A 23,552-nucleotide genomic window follows, 5' to 3' on the forward strand; every position below is an offset into this window, starting at 1 on the left:
CATGGAAATCCATCCTACAAGCTGACATCCGGCACCTGTACGACACAGTGCAAGAACGTTTGCATGCCTGCATTGAACAGTCAGACGATTACCCCGGTTATTAGTGGATCAGCCTGGCATACTTGCGTTGGCTTTTCCCGCGCGCATATTAATGTGTAGTCTTGTACGTTTAATTAAAAAAAAAGGTCACCTTGCGTAACATATTGTCAAAATTTCTGCATTCTACATTACTAATTTCATGGTGTTTGGATCATTATATCCGCCAGTGTATATACCTTGCTAGTGTTTTGAAGTCGCATTAACGCATCGAAGAATTGTCGGTCACATACGTATGGGAAAAGGCTAGGATGGGCAAGGTAGCGACTATGGCCTTAACTAAATTACAAACCAAGAATTTTCCTAGTGTAAAAATGTGAAACCACGGAAAAATCTTCAGGGTTGCCAACGGTAGTATTCGAACCCACTATCTCCCGAATTCAAGCTCACAGCTACGGGACTCTCAACACATGGCGAGATTGCTCGGTAAATATTAATATCCGTAAGTTGAATTTTAATCTTACCAAGGCATACACGGCAGTAGCCTAAATTAAACATGATATAATTTTACATTTACACAGTGATAAGTTCCCTCTGTAATACCCGGATGTATCTTCTAATTATAAGACTGGTATTGAATCTTCTGTACTAAGAAGCTTGCAGCTACACGATGTTCCTCTACACAAATCGGCGTACGGCCTCACACCCATGAAGGTATGAAAGTTGGATCCGGCACAGGAACTAAAAGACAAGAGATTAATTAGAATATTAGACCCCAGTTTCCATCATCGGGAAACATAAACTTTATTTGTGTACTTAAGAAATATTTTGCTATCTCGAGCATGGACATGAATGGTGATATGGTGGTGTATGGTAAAGAAGGGCACACTGGAGCGCTCCTATGTACGATTGTAACATTGCCACTAAAACTGGCGCTTCAGATCGCTCGTGGAAAAATGTACCTACGCCGGCATGTGCTCAATTGGCGATATACTGGTGAAATTCCGCCAACGTCGCGTGTCATCACGGATGCATTCGAGATTCATCCGTACCGTACGTGAAAAGGCAATCTCCTATTTGAATATGGGGTTCTGGTCTTCTCCAAGAAGGGAAACATTTCCGCATGGCGTCAGTGTTCTGTCCAGAGGGAATAAGAATCACACAGCGACACCACACGTTCCGACGGTGTTACATCAAAATGAACCTTCGGTTTGTTGACCGGTCATCCTTATACTTGGATCCTGAGTTCATCTTTATAAAGGAAAATGTAGATTTGTCGCTAAACACTGCTCGTCACCATTTCGAAGGCAGTCATTCCACGCACTCACAGCCTAAACGCCAATGAACTTGTCGCTGTAGTAGAATTCTTAAACTATGCCGAGAACAGAAATTATAGTTTTAAATATGGCTTCTTATCGTACTGGTTGTCACAGAATCACACGATGATGACATAACTTGCCATAAGATGGTGAGCAACGACAACCTTCGACTATTTATTGTTGGTGGGACGATGAGAAGTTCCTCTTGTCGCAGTCAACTGGTTACTTCCAGAGAATTCCTCTAATATTTATGGAACATATCGTCCCCGCTGATACCCACGCCGTTGCACTACGCAGTCGGAACGCGCAATTAACCGATAATGTTCCTAAGTAATAAGCCTGCATTTCCACAGTTCTGTGATTTGGCATCTTCCAAATTCTCAATTTTGACGACCTTGAAATATGTGCATACAACAAGACTTCAGATTTAGCTTAAACAATAGAAGATATGATCTCCGACGACTCTCGCTATTCTCACAAAGAAATTCTCTCGTACTTAACGCTGCAAATACTCATGCAATCATAATAGGATCACAGAAAAAAATACTGAACAGCTCGAAAGGGTACTTCAAACCTAAACAACACCGAAATCGCATACAGGCCATCCTGCTGAACGGTAACACTATTCCCTACAGGATAACAAAAAATTTGACTTCACTATGTATGAAACACTTGATTGGCCTGATGACAAACAGAAGTACGTAAAAGGATACATGGAGCGTTTCACCCCCTTAAACTACACACACTACCGAGCTCGATAGCTGCAGTCGCTTAAGTGCGGCCAGTATCCAGTATTCGGGAGATAGTAGGTTCGAACCCCACTGTCGGCAGCCCTGAAAATGGTTTTCCGTGGTTTCCCATGTTCACACCAGGCAAATGCTGGGGCTGTACCTTAATTAAGGCCACGGCCGCTTCCTTCCCACTCCTAGCCCTTCCCTGTCCCATCGTCGCCATAAGACCTATCTGTGTCGGTGCGACGTAAAGCAAGTAGCAAAAAAAAAACTACACACCGTGTACTTCCGAATAAGCTAAAGACCAAACTAAGTTATTAGAGACATAGGTTCTACCTCTTGTCAATTCTTGTGACATTCTAGTTGACAATAACCACGGAAAAAGAAGTGAACACTGAACTTCTTCCTGCGATTTATTTACAATATTAGATATGATGCTGCTATTGAACCATATCATATATGCTTCACTTTATAATTTGCAACACTGTGGCATAATTTTATTCAAGCGCTCAATATAGTCGCGGAGAATGTACTGAGGCACTCTGGATGGCTCTGCCATAGGCTGTGAGAACCACGTAGCTCTCCCGTAGGAACGTATTCCTCTAGTTGGACCTGAGCCTCAAGCCGTTATTTCGATATTTCGATCATGAAGACCATATAACCGCGTCCCCACGCGAACAGCAAACTTTGGATGGGTGAGATTTGAACGAGGAGACGCACCGAACACTTGTTACAGGTTGACAAACTTCTCTTTTCCAGGGCTGGAATTACCTGGATTCTAATCCATTATTCAGCCAATAAGCTGAATTCCAAATATCTGACACCACACGTAGTTAAGATCATAATTATAGACTAACAGAAGATGATAAAACAATTTATTCTACCATGCAGATATATATATGCGTATTAACGTGAGCAGCCATTACCATGTGGGGAGCTCTCACAACGGAAGAGGGTTTGTTTGGCCGTACTTCCACTTGGAGCCGGACACCTCGTGAGACTGTAAAGGCTGAGTAGACAAGGGAAGCGTCCCTGTATTGCATTTTGAACGGCGACAGTGAGGTGTCGTGACCGTGAGCAGATAAGACAATAACTTTGTGAAGTTTATGTTAGACTTGAACTAAAATCGTTTTGATTTTCTTTTGCTTTTGGCTTTACGTCGCACGGACACAGATAGATCTTATGGCGACGATGGGACAGGAAAGGGTTAGGACTGGAGAGGAAGCAGCCGTGGCATTAATTAAGGTACAGCCCCAAAATTTGCCTGGTGTGAAAATGGGAAACCACGGAAAAACATCTTCAGGGCCGCCGACAGTGAGGTTCGAACCCACTATCTCCCGAACAACTGTCTCTGTGGATCAGTGGTAGAGTGTCGGCCTCCGGATCCCAAGATAGCGGGTTCAAACCCGGCAGAGGTAGTCGTATTTTTGAAGGGCGGAATAAAGTCCATTCGACACTCCACGTCGTACGATGTCGGCATGTAAAAGATCTCTGGTGACACATTTGGTGTTTACCCGACAAAATTAATTAAATCTCAGCCATAGACACCCAAGAGTGTTTCGGATTACTCGGTCTGCCATCTAGTGGGCCTAGAGTGAAACGGAACGTCAAAATTGACGAGCAGACAGCCAGATGGCGTCAAATTGAAATGTCTGCACACGGTAGCTGAGACAATACGATTATTATTATTATTATTATTATTATTATTATTATTATTATTATTATTATTATTTATTATCTCCCGAATACTGGATACTGGCCGCACTTAAGCGTCTGCAGCTATCGAGCTCGGTAATCGCTGTGATTTATCTCACAAGAGGTAGTGACGGTCTGTATACATAAATAATATACGCGAAGTGTGCAATTAACGTGTGCGATTCGTTAATAAATAAACCCCGACAAGGATTGCAACGGACCCAGTTCCCTTAATTTAATGCAGCGTAGATTGGACTTACATCAAGAGTGGTGGCTATAGCAAATGTTAGCCAACACTAAGGTTGCGATCGTGTATTCAAGCACACTAAGCGGAGAAGTAAATTGTTCTGATTTAATTCAACAGTTCCAGATACAGCCCGATATCAAGGAGACAGCGTCCATGAACTAACCAGGAGTCGACATGAGGACCTTCATCCTTGTGCTGTGCGTCGTAGTGAGCCCGCATGACATATTGCCGTGTTATTCACCGCTGATGGAGAGGTTGCCGCCAAGTTAAGTACGTGTGTTCTTTAAGCATGTGAAACGATAGCTAAATTCACTGGGAAAGGCCAGTTTAAATATGTAAATTAACTCTTAAATGTGAGCCAGACTGGCATTTGTATTGCTCATTTCGGTAAATGTAAATACGTTTAGGGTTGCTTGCAAGCTAAGATCCCGAGCTATGTGTTGTAAATATTTATATCACAAATAACGGAAAGAATAGCTTACATACAGGGGTGTGTTACTGTTATTTGTGTTTTATTCCGGTTTATGTTGAGCTAAGATAGAGTTGCATGGGTACATTCTTCGTGAAAAATCTAGTGGACTGTACGCCACCAATGTCGAGCCGGGAGAGCGGATTAGACCAGAGCTAGTGTATACTATTATGTTTTGTTTTCATAATGCACGAATTTCAGCTTTGAGAAGACGCAAGTTGAGACTTTTCAACGTCGAAAGTGGAGTAGGGTCCTTAAGTGTAGTGGCTGGCCAATTCATGGATATGTACCGGCCGTCGAAACGAGTTTTATTTATTTGTGACGCTAGAAAATTGCCTGTGGATATTTACTGGGGTTGATACGCTAAGGGCCGGTTACATAAAAATCGCTAACTGTAGTTCAGTTTTGATCGAAGATCAGAAATGAACTTCGTTCTTTTCTCTGTGTGAGTTGTATAACACTAATCTCAGATTACTGAAACAAGTTCAGTGTTGGACTAAGGTCGACGAAACAGAGTTGAAACCATCGATAAGTAAGAAAGATAATTGCGATTGTATTGAATCGAGTTGTATTCGACTTGCGATTTCGATAGAATCTATCGACAATTCTCCACGCCATTCGCCATTCATTCGTCCGCGATACGTAAACAATGCCCCAAAATAGAGAAGAAATACGACAGTAAAAAGACGCGTACTGCAAATTTTAAGAAAGAGGAGAAAGATATGTTAATTTATATTGCGTTAGAACACAAGGAAATTATAGAAAATAAAAAGACCGACAGCTCCACTACGAATTATAGGGAGGAAGCTTGGAAACGAATAGCATTGGAGTGCAATTCCAGGAACGTGGTCCAGAGGGAATGAAAGTCCCTCAAATTACGTTATGTGAACATGAAGAAAAGGGCAAAACAGGCAAATGCTGCAGATAAGGTACAGTTTTACAGAACTGTGGGCGGTAAGTATGTGCCGCCTTCCTTAGGCAAAAGTGGGCAAAAACTTATCGCTGCACTTAAGGCGCAGTTTCATCCCATCGTCAGCGATTTCGACGATGATGTTGGCTTCCATGCGGAAGTTATCACCGAAGTGAAGGACATGGAAATTATCACTGCATATCCGGAATGTCCTTAAAGATTTTTAGTGATAACTGAAGTTGAGTAATTTCAAGTAGAAGAGCGAAATGATGAGGCCGAGTGCAGTTTCAATCCAGGACCTTCAACTTCACTGCCTGAAAAGACGAAGAAAGAAGAGAAAAGGGAGGCTTTTTGTAAGAGGAGGCTCGAGTGTCTGGAGGAAGAGCATGCAGTGAAAATGAAGGTATTGAACTTGGAACCAGAAGGAAAAATGAAAGAAATCAGGAAAATGAATAAATGTTAATAACAAGTTTATAGTGTAATTGAAAGTTAAGAAAGTGTTAATAAAAAATTATAGTGTAATTAAAAGTTCAGAAATACCTGAAAGTGTTGTTAATCAGTGCAGTCATAAGTGATGTGTTTTCTCTTCCAGATCCCTGATTTACAGCATGTTCAGGCAGTTTCTGATAAATCATCCTTCCTCTGAAAACAGCATCATCAACATCAGGAGTTTCATCATCTGCATTAATGGCCAAGGTATGTAATACAAATGTTGCCACTGTGATAGGTGGAACTCAAAGAAACTTTACTGCTAATTTCACTCTTAAACACGGAAATCGCCGTTTGAAGACACCGAAAGACCGTTCGATTTCTGATCTTGTCTTCCTGTGTGCCCTGTTATATGCTCGTTCTGCACCGCTTTCATCGTGCATTGTAGATGTAAATAGTGGCAACAGCGGTATGTACTATCTCCCAAGAGCACACCTTGGGGAAATTCCCCAACTTCAAATTGGGCATGAATTCTAGAATTCCTAAAAATATTGCTGTCATGTGCAGATGCTGGCCACCTGGCTACAATATTTTGAAAACGAAGTTTTGAATCGCAGACAGCTTGTACATTTAAGGAAAACCAACCAACCCAACCCCATGGCACTGCATCCCTTGAAGGGCCTTGGCCTACCAAGCGACCGCTGCTCATCCCGAAGGCCTGCAGGCTACGATGTGTCTTGTGGTCAGCACCACGAATCCTCTCGTCCGTTGTTCTTGGCTTTCGAGACCGGGGCAGGTATCTCACCGTCAGATAGCTCCTCAATTCTAATCACGTAGACTGAGAGGACCTCGAACCAGCCCTCAGGTCTAGGTAAAAATCCCTGCCCTGGCCGGGAATCGAACCCGGGGCCTTCGGGTAAGAGGCAGGCACGCTAGCCCTACACCACGGGGCCGGCTTAAGGAAAACCAACCATGGCGATTTCTGTATATTTCTGCATTATTGCCACCAGGTGATATAATTGGTATATGCGTACAGTCTATTGCACCTGGAACTCCAGGAAATTTGCAAATTTTGTAGATGTCTCGCATTACCCTTCTTACTTCACCCTCCTCAGTGGGCATCTTGATGAATTGAGGTTTTAGAGCTGCAATCTCTCTAGTGACTTTGTGTAAAGTCCTACTTGCAATTCCTTTATTTGCATTGAATACAGCTCCAATTACTACCTGGAAGCTTCCAGTTGCGTACAATCTTAGTGTGAGAAGGATCATGAACACTGGATTCAGTCCATGACTTCGTTTAGCTTGTGTCATTCAGTGTAGATGCAATCTTTGTTCTAGTTCAACTACACTTTTACCTAATCGAAACCTTATTTTAAATTGGCTATCATTTAGTTCTTAAAGGGGATTCCTTCTATGTTGAAACGTGCGAGGAGCTCTTTGGTGTTCATACTCTCCATTCTCGGATGAAATGTCAGAGTAATCTGAAATTGAATATAACATAACCTATAGCCCCTAAGCACAAAACAGTGGATAACAAACAAATTGTTAATAGAAGGATTATTGTTCAAATAATTACAAAAAGCATTACTTACCATTTTAATTTAATCAACAGTAGGCCTATTTATTCTTATTCTTTGTTTTTGTGCTATAGAAACCTAAACAGATTTATTTCTCACAAAAATAATAATAATCTTGGTGGAATGATGAGGTGATAGAATCTTGTAAATGTAGAAATAAGGTTTGTCAGAAATGGCTCCAAACAATTACTGATGTAGACATGGAATTTTACGTAGATAAATAAACAGAGCGAAACAAATAGTTGTTGAAGTTGTGGGAAGATTTTGGTAATAACCTGGAAGGGCTAGATCAAGCAGCAGGGAAACCTTCCTGGATAGTCATAAATAATCTTAGGATGTGATGAAAGAAGGAAATGAATTATATTTTGGGTAATTCAGGTAAAAGTCATAATAGATCCCAGGGAATCACTGGACATGTGTAAGGAATATTTTGGAAATCTTACCAGCGTAAAGGAAATCTTCGTGGTAACGTCGTGAACAACCTAGCCCATGGGTATGATAAAGATGTTGATGAAATTACTCTTCAGGGAGTGAAAAGGATGGTAAATCTACCCATTTCATAAAGCAGCAGGAGTAGATGAAATTACACCAGAAATGGCGAAATATAGTGGGAAGGCAGGGATGAAATTGCATCATAGATTAATAAGATTGCCATGGAAAATTAGTAGGGTACATTCTGATTGGAAAAAGCAGTAACTGCACCTATCATTAAACAAGGGAACAGGAACTATCGATTATCTCGTTCATCAGAGTACCAGGCAATGTGCTTCCTGGCATTCTGGAAGGGAGGGTGCGATTAGTGGTTGAGAGGAAGTTGGATAAAAACCAGTGAGGTTTTAAACCACTGAGGGTCTGTCAGAGTCAGATTTTCAGTATTTGTTAGGTAATACAAGAATGCTACGAAAGGAATGGACAGTTATATTTATGTTTCGAATACGTAGAGAAAACATATGACAGAGTACCCAGGGAAAAGGTATTCACCGTGCTGGAGGACAATGGGGTTAAGGGTGGATTATTAAAATCAATCAATCAATCAATCAATCAATCAATCAATCAATCAATCAATCAATCAATCAATCAATCAATCAATCAATCAATCAATCAATCAATCAATCAATCAATCAATCAATCAATCAATCATTCAATCAATCAATCAATCAATCAATCAATCAATCAAAGTCTTTCATGTTGACAATTGGGCTACAGTGCTTGATTCAATGTTCTTACATGGGTTGTACAAAGCTGTAATGTTTCGCCTATTTTCATAATTTACATGGATCATCTGCTGAAAGGTACAAAGTGGCAGGTTGGGATTCAGTTATGTGGAAATATGTTGAGCAGTCTGGCCTATGCTGACGACTTTGCCTTAATGGCAGACTGTGCCGTAGGCATTGAGTCTAATATCTAGGAACACGAAAATAAGTACAATGAGTATGGTATGAAAATTAGCCTTTCCAAGACAACGCTGATGTCAGTAAGTTAGAAATTCAAGAGAACTGAATGTCAGATTGGTGATACTGTACCAGGAAGGCCTAGGTCCTGGTCCATGTTAATTGAAAGAAATGTTATTTCCAGCATTAAAGATCCGACCGACTTACGAACATCCATGTAAAGAATGTTCCAGTATGTGCCAGACCCTACGAGTGCGCTAGGCGGAGTCAAGTGACGTCACCTGTCGCTTGAAGCTCACCTCCCCTAGAGATATTTCTCGAAAGAAATTTTCTTTTACCAGCTTTTTAACGCCTTAACCAATGTCAACGGGACAAACGCTGAATTATAGCAAACATCATAAAAGTTAATCCCTGTAAATTTCAAATTAATTCATCAAACGGTTGTTGAGTTATAATAATTTAAAGTCTCAACGAAATTACGTAATCACTGTCACATGGCCGAGAGAGCCGCCACCCCTCCCTGCGCTGGTATCTATATATGTCAAGGCCAGACAGCCCGCAAACTAGTACAAGGACAAGCAAACAGCTGTGTGAGTGAGATAGCGAAGAGACCGGCCCGCGTACAGTATGTTCGCGCAGTCACGGTAGAAGTACTTTCCGTCGTATCTCCGGAACGCGAAATTCTATCACCGATAGAATTATTAAAGAACGTCGCACTGCAGTTAGTATACCGCGTCGCGATTACAATATAATCCTAAAGACATTTAAGACTGTAACGCGAGTGAACTTATTGGAGTACAAATATTAACTATTTCATTACGTGTGGACTTAGGTAACTTCAAGTAACATTGAACTTCTACTGAGCCTAATATTTAGAATCACCAGAACTCATATTCACGTCACATCAATATAAGACTCACAGTAGTAATTTGAGTGAAAAAGTGAGAACTTTTCTGTGTTAATATAACATTATAGTAACAGGATTAGCAGAAAATAATCCCTAGCAACTTCAGACTGTGTTCAAAGACTGTGCTTATCGACTTACTTTCTTTTTTTTATGTGAACTGTGTGATTATGAACGTTTCAATAACGACTGTAAATAGCATTTCGTACAGAAAGGACTGTGATTCTTCATACGCCATAAATAGTGTTCAGCAGTGTCAGTGATAAACTACTCACACTAAGTAAATTTTCGTGTGCGAAAATCACCCGAACAAGCTACAACCCAACGTGATCCAGTTCCAGCTGTCATCACCTCATTGGGAACGTCAACATCGCCAATCCTGATTCTACATGGAACATTCCAGACGTCCATCTTTCGACATTTGGTAGCAACAGTTCTTGTCATAAGTGAGTAACAAACTGACTAAACTTTTTCATTTATTTTGAACAGTGAAACTTCAGTGTCGCGTGTGAACAATTTTCATAATTTCTCAAAAGTGATAAATTTAATTTCTCGCAGAAAGACTGTAGGCTTTCAAGTGTGCTATATATCGAGATTGACGAACTGAGAACTGAAAACTTTGATAATTTCTCATATCCATTTACAATTATAAAAGTGTGCTTAGGTTTAAAAAGACTTTAGGTGGAAATTCCCACATATGAAAGACTTTGAAACCAATGATATTTATGCCATTTAATTTCTATGCAAAATTTGAGTCAATAATCATACCGCAGGGTGAAAAATTAATAAAGTGTTTTAAGAAAAAAAAAAATATTTACCATCTATTATTCGCTCTGCGAGACTATCCTTCTCTGTATCGGCTCCAAAACCTAGTTCCACTCCCTGAGGTCCTACTCATGCCCTTTGCCCACAACTTTTCCTGGTACAATACAAAGCCGGAACTGGTAGAAAATTTCAAGCATTTAGGATGTGTATTCTCCAAGGATGGTAGTATGGTAAGTGATATTGAATCAAGGTGTAGTAAAGCTAATTCAGTGAGATCGCAGTTGCGATCAACAGTATTCTGTAAGAAGGAAGCCAGCTCCTGGAATAATCTATTTTCAGACCAACGTTGCTTTATGGGAGTGAAAGCTGGATGGACTCAGGGTATCTTATTCGTACATTAGAAGTAACAGACATGAAAGTAGTGAGAATGACTGCTGGTATAAACATGTGAGAACAATGGCAGGAGGTTACTCGGAATGAGAAGATAAAGGGTCAATTAGGAATGAACTCAATGGATGAATTTATACGGATAAACCGGCTTCGGTGGTGGAGTTGTGAAGCGAATTGAGGACGATAGGTTACTCATGAGACTAATGGATTCTGTTTTGGAGTGTAAGAGAAGTAGAGGGAGACCAAGGCCACGATGTTTATATTCAGCTTCTAACGATTTAGAGATAAGAGTATGGAACTAAACGAGGCCACAGAACTACTTACAAAGAGAAGATTGTTGCGGCATTTAGTAATTTCATGTTGGTGTGCAGACTGAACCCTCAATGGAATAATGGACTACCATAAAGATGTATGTATTTTACTTTTCTATCGTCTATTCAAGACCTAAATACCCATCGGGCTTTTTCTTTCTGTCACTGTGTACCGCGCACATGAAGTTATTAGATCATTTGATGTGACTGTACCGCACCCGGGGGTAATAACCCTCTAGGACGATGCCACCATTTCCTGATTAAACACCCGACTAACTCAGGGTTGGACAGAGAAGTGTGTAGATTGTCGAGGGTAAGTGTAAATGTCGAAGTTTATAACTTATCTATAAATATAGGACAGGTATAATGGAGGTTTATCTCGAATGAGAAACATAAATATGGGGTAAGATGAGTTTATTACATAAAATAACCCCGAATCATACTACAACAAATAAAATCCAAATAATAAAACGAGTATGAAATTAGCATTGAAATAAAGTTCAAATGAATATGGGCCACAAGCGTTAATTACGCAAATAAATTAAATGAGAAAATGAAAAATTCCAAATCACAACATTAAAATATTCATGAGTTTCAAGTATAATTCCACATTATTGTCCAATGTTCCTGTTCGTATGGAGTAGCACGATTTTAGGTATCACCATAATTATGGATTGAAAAACAGGGTAGTTGCCGCAATAGTTACCTTTAAACCAGAATTAAGACGCAATGGGACATGATATGAATAATGAAAAATACTAGTGGCATTTCTCTACGCTATATTTACAATAACCACAACACAATTAAAATATCTCAAGTATTTACATTGGATCAGATAGGCGAAAACTTATATACTACACTTACACGACGTGAAACGCGGTTCACCAAAGGATCTAGTAAGAACTAGATTGACCACAAACTTTCACTCAGCACTCGGGCTGTTCCCCATTAAACAACAAGACAACATATAAAAAACAACATGAAATTACATCAAACACCATCCTGTAAGAAAAAACAGCTGATATACTTTAACAAACGTGTGGAAAGCAATAGGCAACATTGCGTTCCTCTGCCACATTTGCGCACCGCATAATTCCCTTCATCCGTCACATATTTTCTGCTTTGAAGTGGGCTGAAAAGAAATGATAAAACTCAAGACTGCTCTGGGGACTTGGTCACTGTTTCGACAATATTGTATTACGGAAATAACATCTCACTTCTCGCTGTCTGTATAACCACGGCTGATAAAATAACTTGTAGGACGAGCTCGTATCTGAACAACTGCTCCGAGATTCACATACACAATCGTATATCTTGCCAGCATGCTACTATAATTCAACACACACATCATATTCACTGGCCTGACATTAATTTCACGTCAATTCTGATTCTCAATTCTCTCTCAGAATACAATCACAGGCCTATTCTCGCTTCACACAATTCTTATAACATCACCAGGCATTCAATCTGCCTGCATAGTTGACTTCATATTTCACCATGCACTAAATTCTCTTGTATATCTATAATCTCATCAGCCTTTCTCATTATAAATCAGGGTTCGATTCTCTCTCAAATCATTCTACAAAACAGTTTCCAACCCACATTAGAAGAATATTTTCTAGTTAGCGGTGCATATACAGCTCCACATGTGTCACAGCTCCTGAAATACATGCATCATGCATCCTATCTGTCACTAATCGTTCTAAATGGAAAAATAAAATTGAATCTCGACACCACGAGTGTGTAACTCGGAAAGTGGATGATTTTCGCAATCTAGCCCTTCTATATCATACAAAAACATAGGAATAACCTTAAGCTAGGAAACATGCATAACTCAATCCAATAAACTCAAAATAAATCCTAACATCTCCCTCAATATCCCATCTAGCTAATCAAAAATAAAAGAAATATAGAGAAATCACGCGATCCCCTCCTATCCATATTTACTGCGTCACAAATGTAAAATAAACACATGCCGTCAGGCAAAAATTTCATTAAAGAAAATCCCTAAACTAAGCCTCACTGGTATTAATCGTAATTCATAAATCATGCCATTTAATTAATACATGCGTCTTATCTTGGCAAATCCCTGGAGATTGGTAGCAGTTTAATCCCTGCTACGATGGTGGTCTACTCCATCTTCTACAAGTTTTCAACACATGGAAACAATCTTCTTTCTTCTAAGGGCTGTGCCATCTTCTTGAGTTTAGTTCCTGTACACTGCAACACACAAGATTCTGGTAAATACCTCTTCACCGCTCTCCATGCACGTGCCGAATAAACCCTTTCGTCAGCTACAGTTTATGCCAACGTTAATCTAACAGCACAAAACACACGTAATATTCACTATACAAAATGTTTAGGGTTTAAATACAGTCAGTCAGAGCGGCTCGCGGTTCGCTACGGAAAGTCCTTCGCGATACACGACTGACCCGAAAGTGCAATGGGGATGAGCGTCTCTCACTCAATCACCAGTCTGCGGCTAACATTACCGTCTGTTACTATAGGATAAGAATTTGCGACATAGATCAATTGGTGATAACTGCATCAAGTTTACGTAGCCCTGCTCACAAAATAAATGCACTGTTTTCGTTCGGTACGACCCTACACTGTTAGATTTCTGCCCACGTGGCAGCATTCGCGCAAAAATAAAAGAGAAGTACGGAACGATGTTCACTTCAATGCAACACACACAATAAGAAGGACGCTCCCGATGAGTGGGCGCTTAAGTAACATAGCCAACGGCGTTGTAGCTAGGAGATTCCCATTATGTTCAAATATTCAAACAATCAGCGTGTTTGTTACCCACAGTGACTATGCAATTTGTCAAAATTAATATCAAGTGCACTCCAGTTGATTTCATCACGACTCAGATAATTTCTATAAAGTATTCCTTATTATTTGTCACTCTCAGACTTGAGGGAAACCATCAAATAACAGAAATGACTACTCTTTATCGATGTACTCTTCACACAGATATCCATGTTGATCAACCTGGGATTTTAATTCTGCGCAGTCCAGAATTCATATTAGCCACACACTCGCTTCCTAATTCGCTGAACACTCCTCATGACCAATGAACTCTACACGTGCCGAGATGTGCTAACCCCTGGTAAAGCTGATCATTTCCCACGGTTGCAAGCAAGCTTCGCGCAACATACAGCGACATTACGTCTCCATGGACTTCGGGTCTCAGCTGTTCTGTAATCTGATACTTTCCCAATGCCTGACTGAAGTCCTCTTTTATATAATTATTTAAAATGGCAAATATATTACTTGATCTCGCATATGGCCGTCAGAGTACGGCTCAGTGACAGATTAAGGAATTCCTTAGCAGCTCAGGTCAGATACACCAGTTCGTTGTCAAAATATAAGGTCGCCTGCCAAAACTGCCTGCTGCGGTTAGCTGACAGGATTGAATGAGTCTGTGCCTGAGGATTATAGGACCTACGGAATAATATTTCATTAATGCTGTAAGGAAAACCTTATGTTCTTATTTTATGCAGTTTCTACAATGGGTTTTGAATTTTTACTTCACTCATAGAATTTATTAGTATAATTTGAGTTTAAGTTATTGCTCTTTGGGGCCGATGACCTAGATGTTAGACCCCTATAAATACCAAGAATCATCCTCAAATTATTTCTCCTAAAGTATGTTATACATTTCTACAAATTACGGTTTCAGTATATCTCATTATTTGACCTCACATATTATCTGGCTAACTTTATTTAATTTCTGCCAGTCCGATCTGGCCATAGTGACGTGGTTTTCTCCGATATCATAGGTATCGTTCCACCACTTATGTTTACGATCCTCTGTGGCATATTAGAGCACTTGGTAGCTTTTACAAGTTCGTCTTTAAGTTCTGACAAACTAGTAACCTTTTCCTTCGAGATACTGGCTTGAGTTTTGCTTCAGAATTTCTAGGCCAATTCGTGAGTTTCGGCCCGATCTACGTTTCGGTCTGTTAGGTTGAGACTTCAGTTTGAGTAGTGATAGGAGGTGATAAGAGTCGATGATACCCTTCTTTACTTTTACATTTACGGTCTCCTTTTGGTTTCTCTTTGTAATAGGCACACGGTCTATTTGAAATTCTCCTAAATGGATGTTCCGAGACCTCCAGGTTGTTTCCTAATGTGGGTCTGGTAGAAAATGAGTTGACGTTAGTTTCAGATCAAAGGTCTCATTGAGCTTTATTAATCTTTTGTCCATTTTTTTTTTGGTTTCCTTTGTGGGCAGAGTAGAGTCCTATGGTGGCTTTCTATTTCTTTTCTTTACCTGTTTGTGCACTGAAACCTCCCATAAATTTTGTTTATGATGTTTAGGAATTTGGTTTGCTGTTTCTTCTGGAGGTTCCCAGAATTCTTCCACCTTTTGTTGGTCTTCATGTTTGTAATATTATTTGTAGGTGCATGATTGTTGATTAGTGAATAGGCTTTGTTTCCTGATTTCATTGCTAGCACTGAAATTATTTCAGAAGGGGATGTGAAATGCATAAATGAATTTATGATATTCTAGCTTACTGTAAACCCGGTGACAAATTGCAATGATGAGTTAAAGACTGGAATTGCTGGTTTACCTTCGTAAATTCTGAAGCTGCCTGACTTGAAGTGATTTTCATCCATATATCTGGTTTCTTGAAGAACTAAAATTTCTATATTTAGTCTATCCTACATGCCCATTAACTGCTTCAATTTGCCAATTTTTAGAAGTGTATAGATGTTGATGGTGCCAAGAAAACGCTTACGCTTGGGACGAATAGAATTGGGAAGCTCCGATACATTCCCGCATGATGTTCTCGGTCCCCCACAATCCGATGACCGAGAAAACCTAGTGCAATCACTGGGGCCTGGCGTAGTTTCTTCGTCATCTGATATTTTCATCACGCAAACAGGTTGAAGGTAATGGGGAGACCGCCATTTTTCGATCTCGATGTTACAACTAAGGTAATGAGCCTTACATGTAGCCGCAAGATGGTTTCTGGCTATTCTAAGGCTTCTGCTTGTCAGCCGCCTCTAATATGTGTTTGGTCCTCAAGAGCTATTTTATTTCGCATATATACTCCGGCAATCTGGTTTTGACACCCCTATCCACTACCTGAGATGCGCCACGTGGGAGTATCACCTGTCCTCCTTCCATAACAGTGTAGTAGGTTCGTGTATGACTATTATTATTATTATTATTATTATTATTATTATTATTATTATTATTATTATTAATATTATTACCAATCTCAGAATATTTTATGTAAGCCACGGACCTATTGGAGTGATGGAGTCCGACTTCAGTTTGACTGGCCTTGGAAACATCTTGGTGAACGAAATGGAATTCGATGAGGTGAAATCAGGGCTAGGATAAGGAAAGTAAAGTGTGTTTGCAGACGGATAGTTGTAAAATACTTCAGGACGAATAAATTGGACAGAAGTACATGGATGTAGAAAGAGTAGCGCTAGCTTGCAGCAATGCAGCAGTAGGAACGGCAAGAGAATCCCTAGGAATGTCTGTATATAGTGATTGGTAGAATTATGAAGTCGAACAGGTAGCTAACGTAAGATGAGCGTGTATCAAAAATTGCTCCAAACAAGAACTGATGCAGATTTTACGCAGGGTAAAGGAACAAAGTAAAACAAATCATTGCACAATCCTGGAAGAACTCATGGGAAGATTTGTGTAATAACCTGGAAAGGCTTGGTCAATTCCCAGGGAAACCCTTGTCGTCCAGATTCCAAGCGAATCAGTGAAAAGATGGAGGAAATATTTTGGAGAACTACTCTCAACATAAAAGGAAATATTTCAGTTGAAATCGCGAACGACCGAGTTCATGGGTAGGAGAACAATGAAGGCAGTTAAAATCCACTTCCGGAAGTAGAATTGATAGGAAGTGCACTATGCGTTCTCATTAATCAGTAGGTGCACATGAAAATGGACCTGAATGTGTCGAGAATTAGTGGGAAGACAGGGATTAGCTACGAATATGAGTAAGGAAAATTCCTATTTGACGAAAGCAATAATTTCACCTATCTATGAGCAAGGGAGCAGAAAGAATTGCAACAACTGTCGAGCTATTTCATTGATTACTGAACGAGTTAGCCGTGCGGTTAGGGGCGCGCAGCTGTGAGCTTGATTTCGGGAGATAGTGATTTCGAACCCCACTGTCGGCAGCCCTGAAAATAGTTTTCCGTGGTTTCCCATTTTCATACCAGGAAATGCTGAGGCTTCCACACTGGGAAAATATTCCGAAGGAAAAGCAGTCTTCCATTCGGATCTGCGGAAGGGAATTACATGAGAGGGAACATTCATCAGGAAAATGAATACTGACATTTCCGAACCGGAGCGTGGAATGTTGGAAGTTTGAATCGTTCTGGTAGGTTAAATAATCTGAAAAGGATAATGGATAGACAGAAGTTTGATGCAGTTTATAAGGAAGAGCAGGACTGTAGGTCAGGGAAATACAGAATCATCAACAAAAATCAAGCAGGGGCAATGCGGGTGTTAGTTTAATAATGAATAAGAAAATAGGGCAGCGGAAGCTGCTACAACCATCATAGGGAGCGGATTATTGTTGTCAAGGTATACACCAATCCAATGCCCACCATAATAGTGCAGGTCAATATTTCCCCCGTTAGAATTACCTGGTGACCAAGGGGATCTAATGTGGTGGACCAATCGCGAACCCATTGAGTAAATGTCAGGGCATAAAGGTAGGAAATCATCAGTGGATTGAATAACAGATCAGATATTCCTTTCTTAAACTGTTTACCTTCCTGGGTTGGTTTTCTCTCGGACTCAGCGACGAATCCAACCTCTACCACCTCAAGGGCAGTGTCCTGGAGTGTGAGACATTGGGTCGGGAAATACAACTGGGGAGAATGACCAGTACTCCTGCCAGGTGGCCACACCTGCTATGCTGAAGAGGGGCCTTGTCGGGGGGGGGGGGGGATTGGAAGATTGGAAGGAATAGACGAGGAAGAAGGAAGGAAGCGCTCGTGACATTAAGTTAGGTAACATCCCGGCATTTGCCTGGAGGAAAAGTGGAAAACCACGGATAACTACTTCCAGCATGGTTGAGATGGGAATCGAACCCACTTCTACCCATTTGACCTAACGAGGCTGAATGGACCCCGTTTTCCGTGTGCGGCCCTTTATAAATGTCCTGCTGAGGAGCTTTCCCGATGGATACCTTCGGAATTTCACTGTATTTCATATTTCCGCTTTCCAATTTCTAGCGATTCTTGGCGTATTTGTGTGTGTTGTCATCGGTGGATCGGTTCCATAGTTTCGTACACAGAGGGACATTAGTAATAGTTAAATTAACCCATTCCTCTTTGTATTTTTGTTCACGTTTTCTGAGAAATATTTCGATCTTCAAAGTTCAGCTTGATTTCAGTGTGTTATATTTATCAGTAATTATTAACATGAATTATATAATATATACTGTATATGATAAAGTATAGAATGTGGCATACCGTAGTGGAACATACAAACAACCTTTCGAAATTCAAAGATCGATGATTACTGCTAGGGGTAAGTAATTTTATATTTTTCTTCTTTTTTCCTACCGCTTTTCCCCCACATCTGTGGGGTAGCGGGTGCGAACTGCGTCACACATGTGGATTTGGCCCTGTTTTACGACCGGATGCGTTTCGTGACGCCAACCCTATTGTAAGCACTATTGCGTATTTCAGAAGCTATTAAAATCCCCGACCCGGCCGGGAATTAAACCTGGGACCCTCTGAACCGAAGGTCAGTACTCTGACCATTCAGCCAACGAATCGAACGGGTAATTATTTTTATATATAAGACCTTGAAGAGTAGAGAAGAATGTTAAAAATATTGCTGAGTGGAAGAAATGGGCTAAGTAAAGAGAAAATATGGTGCTGGGAAGGTCTGATGCAGCTACTGTAATTTTATACAAAATTTGATTTTTATCAAATCTTTACTTTTCAGTATTAAAAATTTTGTAATTCTAACAGCCTTAGAGTGATTGTTTTCAAACCTGGTACGCCTCTAGTGCCACGTAGGTGCATAAACGTTGATATCCATTTTGGAAACTAATGATATCTGACAGTGATATCCTGAGGCAAATAAGAAAATTTGAGAAATTCTAAAAGGGACGAAAAAGGGTTAAAGAATACTCTAATAACAAAAAATGTATTTTGAAATAATAATACCAACAATTATTCACATGATCCTAACAACTATCACAAACAGTCTTCAAGGTAAACGCTCAAAAATTTGTGTTATAAATGTGAATGTATGTTACAAAAAGGTCCCAAATTTCATAATAATCTTAATGTTGGCATCGTAAATGAATATTGTGAATATCGGATGAAAATTTCAATATTTAAAAAACTCAGTAGCAAACAAATTACTTTGTATTTTGTGTTTAGCTGACGAAATATGGTTCTACGTGTGTAATATCTTGAAAAAGTTACAAGACTGACCTTACAGTTCATCAGAAGTGAAAACAATAGTATAGACATGATTGGCTACAACGACAAATGAGAGGGACAAAATAAGGATCGATTTATTTTTCTCACATATATTTCTGCATTTTCAAAGCTAGTTTCTGTACGAGGAATTGCTCATAAATTTGCAAGTACAGGACACATCCAAAATGGAGATGACAGTACCTATTCAGTTATTGAATGGCACATACGCAGATATAAGACATCTGGAATTATCTATTTTCCAGACCAGTACGTGACAATGTTAAGGCTATCAAGAAACACCTGTAAATCTTATTCTGGAGAGGAAGTGTGTCTTGAAGATTTCGTTGTTCTTAATGGTCTTACCGCAAAGGTTGCTATCAAGAACTCCAATAAAAACACAGAAGATAAACCAGTTAGATTATCGGCCATAAAAGTGCTGATGGTAGAGAAAGGGCATTCTAGGACATTATTTTATCATGAAGAGGGAACACTTCCAACTGTGTGTGCCCTGCCCACAAGACGCAAACAAACACGTTGCTCCAAAGTACTACTATCACTTTTATAAAAATGTGACCTCGTAGTTAGTATGAAATAGGTTTCGTCAGTTTATTTCTGACACATTATATGCTGTATCATTCATAAAATAACCTGCCTTTTAAAGGCTTACAGTGTAAGTATGATTTACGCGATAACGAAGCAGACTTCGCCGCATTTAAAAATAAATGTGATATGGAGGAACGCCGTAGATGTAGGACTATTAGGCAATACCATATCATTGATAAGATGGGCATGGGGAAATTTTTAAGAAGCAATTATGATCAAAGGAAACATTCTCTATGGCATGGAGAAATAAATATGCTAACTGGATTAGCATGGGGACCTCTACTACAGAAATACATGCATAACACCACCATGGTACATCGCAAAGCACACCAGAAATTATCGACAGAGGGCGTTGAATCAATAACATCACTACCAACCATTATAGCACAGCGCGACGATCCCTGAGTCCAGTTAGTAGTGGGGAGGGGGGACATTATGGTCGGGACTTCCCGTTTCTTCAAAGAATTTTTTCGCTTACCTATCGGAGGCAGACCTTCAAATGCCCTGATGAAGGACAATGTAATTTGGCGAAACGCTCGGCTTCATTGAATATATACTGTACAGAGTGTATCCGCGATGGAGTTACAAACTTTCAGGGATGATGGAAGACGGCAAATGGATCAATTTGAGATAAGGAACCGTAGTCAGGAAACGTTCGATTCAAAAGTTCAGAAAAATTCTACTCATGTAAGTCTGTTTACCTGCACAAGGTTCACAAGTTGCTCCATTTAAAACAAATGTTCGAAATGGAGCCCACCTGCGTCAATGTAGGCATGGCATGGTCGCACAAATTTCTGTCATACCCGTTCGAATATCCCTGGTGTCGTTTGAACAACGTCGCAGGTAGAGAGAATTCTTGCCAAGGGAACCTCTTCAGTCTCGACAGATGTCTCATACACAAGGATTATCACATGGCTCCAGAAGAAGTAATGATGTGGGGGTGAGATCATGTGATCGAGCTGGGCCACGAAACCGGACCGCTGTTTCCTATCCACTTCGCAGTGAATGTCTAATTCAGGTGTTCACGAACCCTCAGTCCAAAGTGAGGTGGGGCTCGATCACGTTGGAACCACATCCGCTGATGATGGGCAAATGGGATATGTTCCAGGAACGTGCGTAATACATCTCGAAGCACCACTGTGCACACTGCTGCATTTAGGCGGGCAGGAAGAAGAAATGGACCTACTACATAGTCATGGATTATGGCTGGCCACACGTTGATTGAAAGTTTGTGTTGATGGCTCTTGACAATTGTAGCGTGAGGACTCTCGTCGGCCCAAACAAGACTATTGTGACTATTTAGCATTCCGTCCCTGGTGAAACAGGCTTCATTTGTGAAAAGCACATACGGAGGAAAGTGGGGATCGACTGCAAGGCGCAGCTAGACTCATTTGCTGAACACTACTCGAGTTGCGAAGTCAGCAGGACTCAAAGTCTGCACTTTCTGTGGATGGTAGGGGTGTAGCTGCTTTTGACGCAGTACTCGCCACACAGTCATATGCGAAAGATTCATTTCACGTGCAACTGCTCGAGTGCTGATTGCAGGCGTCTCATCCACGTGAGCAAACGCTGGATCTCCTATGTCGGGAGTCCGTGTAATTCGTCTTCGTCCTCGGTCATTGTAGTGTTGTATCAGTTACCCTGTTTCATTTAATATTTGGAACAGTCGTGGAAACATGGTGTGAGCCGGATATCTCCTACGTGGATATTTGGCCCTGTACAAACGTTCGGCTTCTCTCCTGTTTCCATTTGCTTGCCCATACACGAACACCATATCTGCAAGTCCCTTAACCGGGTACAAGTCCATTTGGCTAGGGCTGGTCAACGTAACACTTCAACCTGTAAACACAGACTGAAGCCTACAGTACAGACATCGCACACCGATCACGACAGTACACAGTACGCCATCTGCATTTGAGACGGTGAGTTATTATCCTAGCCTCTTCTGCTCATAGGGATTGTCTCCCCTATTTTACTCGTAGCACATGTAGTGTGGTATACAGTTGGACATATCAGAGCGATTTTTGCTTTAACTTTTGACTGCCGGTCGCAGTGGTGTAATGATACGGCGTTGGTCTACTAATTCAAAATGAACGGGTTCAAACCTGACTGAGGTCGATGGCTTTTAAGAGTGTTTAAAGGTGACCACCCCCATGTTGTTGGCTTCCGCCACGTTAAAGAATTACTGCGGGACGTAATTCCGCCATCCTGGGCCTCTGTTCAGATCAGACGGACGTTATAAATAGTGGATTATTAATAACTTTTGACTCGACCGTTTCAGGACTACGGTTGCTTATCTCAAATTGATCCTATTCCTTCTTCCATCATCCCTGAAAGTTTGTACACCATCACGGATACACCCTGTATAAGTGGCTTTATTCAACCTAGCATATTTCTTTATTCTAATACAGTGTGCCACGAAAACATTCTTTCATTAATCCCATTGGATGGGTTTAAAAAATTGTTCAGGAGCGTGAAAACAGGTATGTACCTGCCTTTGAAAGTTGTGAGGAATGTTAAGGACCCATTATATTATAACAGGGAAGTATAGAGAGTAAGAAGGAGGTGCAGATTAGAAAGAAATAGAGTTATGAATGATTGCGGGAATAAGGAGAGGTTGAAGGAGATTACTGGAAAATTGAATACAAATAAATTCAACTAAGCATAACATGATGGCTAACCTAATTGGCAGTCATGCGAATTTTAGGGAGCAGAGGAAGTATATATATTATACAGAGAGAGCGAGAGATACTCTAAGGCAGAAACAATTTCCAGGAAGGATATTCCAGATATCATTAATGAACAAGGGGAGTGTTTATGTAAGGATTTACAGAAGGCAGAATATTCAGTCAGAAGTATGTAAACGTATTTGGATATAAGGTTAATGTCTGGATAGAAGAGGCAAAAATATTGGTAAATTATTGAAATGTATCTATGGTAATAAATATATTTAGAAAAGATACAAAATTTGAAATCCAGAATATCAGCTGGGATTGATAAGACTTCTGGGGAATTATAAAGGTAAGTGTGATATAGTGCCATGTCTGCAATACTTATTTGATTCTGTTTGAATGAAATAGTGATACCAAATGAATCGAGAGCTCCAATAATAGATACAGTGTACAAGAGAAAGGGTGATAAACATAAAGTGGATAATTAAAGGCCAGTCAGCTTGACATGTGTTGTTTGTAATCTCTGTGAAGGCATTCCTTCTGTTTATATTAGACACGTTAGCGAAATTACTAACTGGTTTGATAGAAGACAGTTCGGGATAAGGAAGGTTATTTCAGTGAGACTCAGCTTGTTGGATTCCAGGAAGTTATGGCAGTTATTATAGATTCA

Source organism: Anabrus simplex, chromosome 2, assembly GCF_040414725.1.
Source record: "Anabrus simplex isolate iqAnaSimp1 chromosome 2, ASM4041472v1, whole genome shotgun sequence".
Taxonomy (NCBI): Eukaryota; Metazoa; Arthropoda; class Insecta; order Orthoptera; family Tettigoniidae; genus Anabrus; species Anabrus simplex.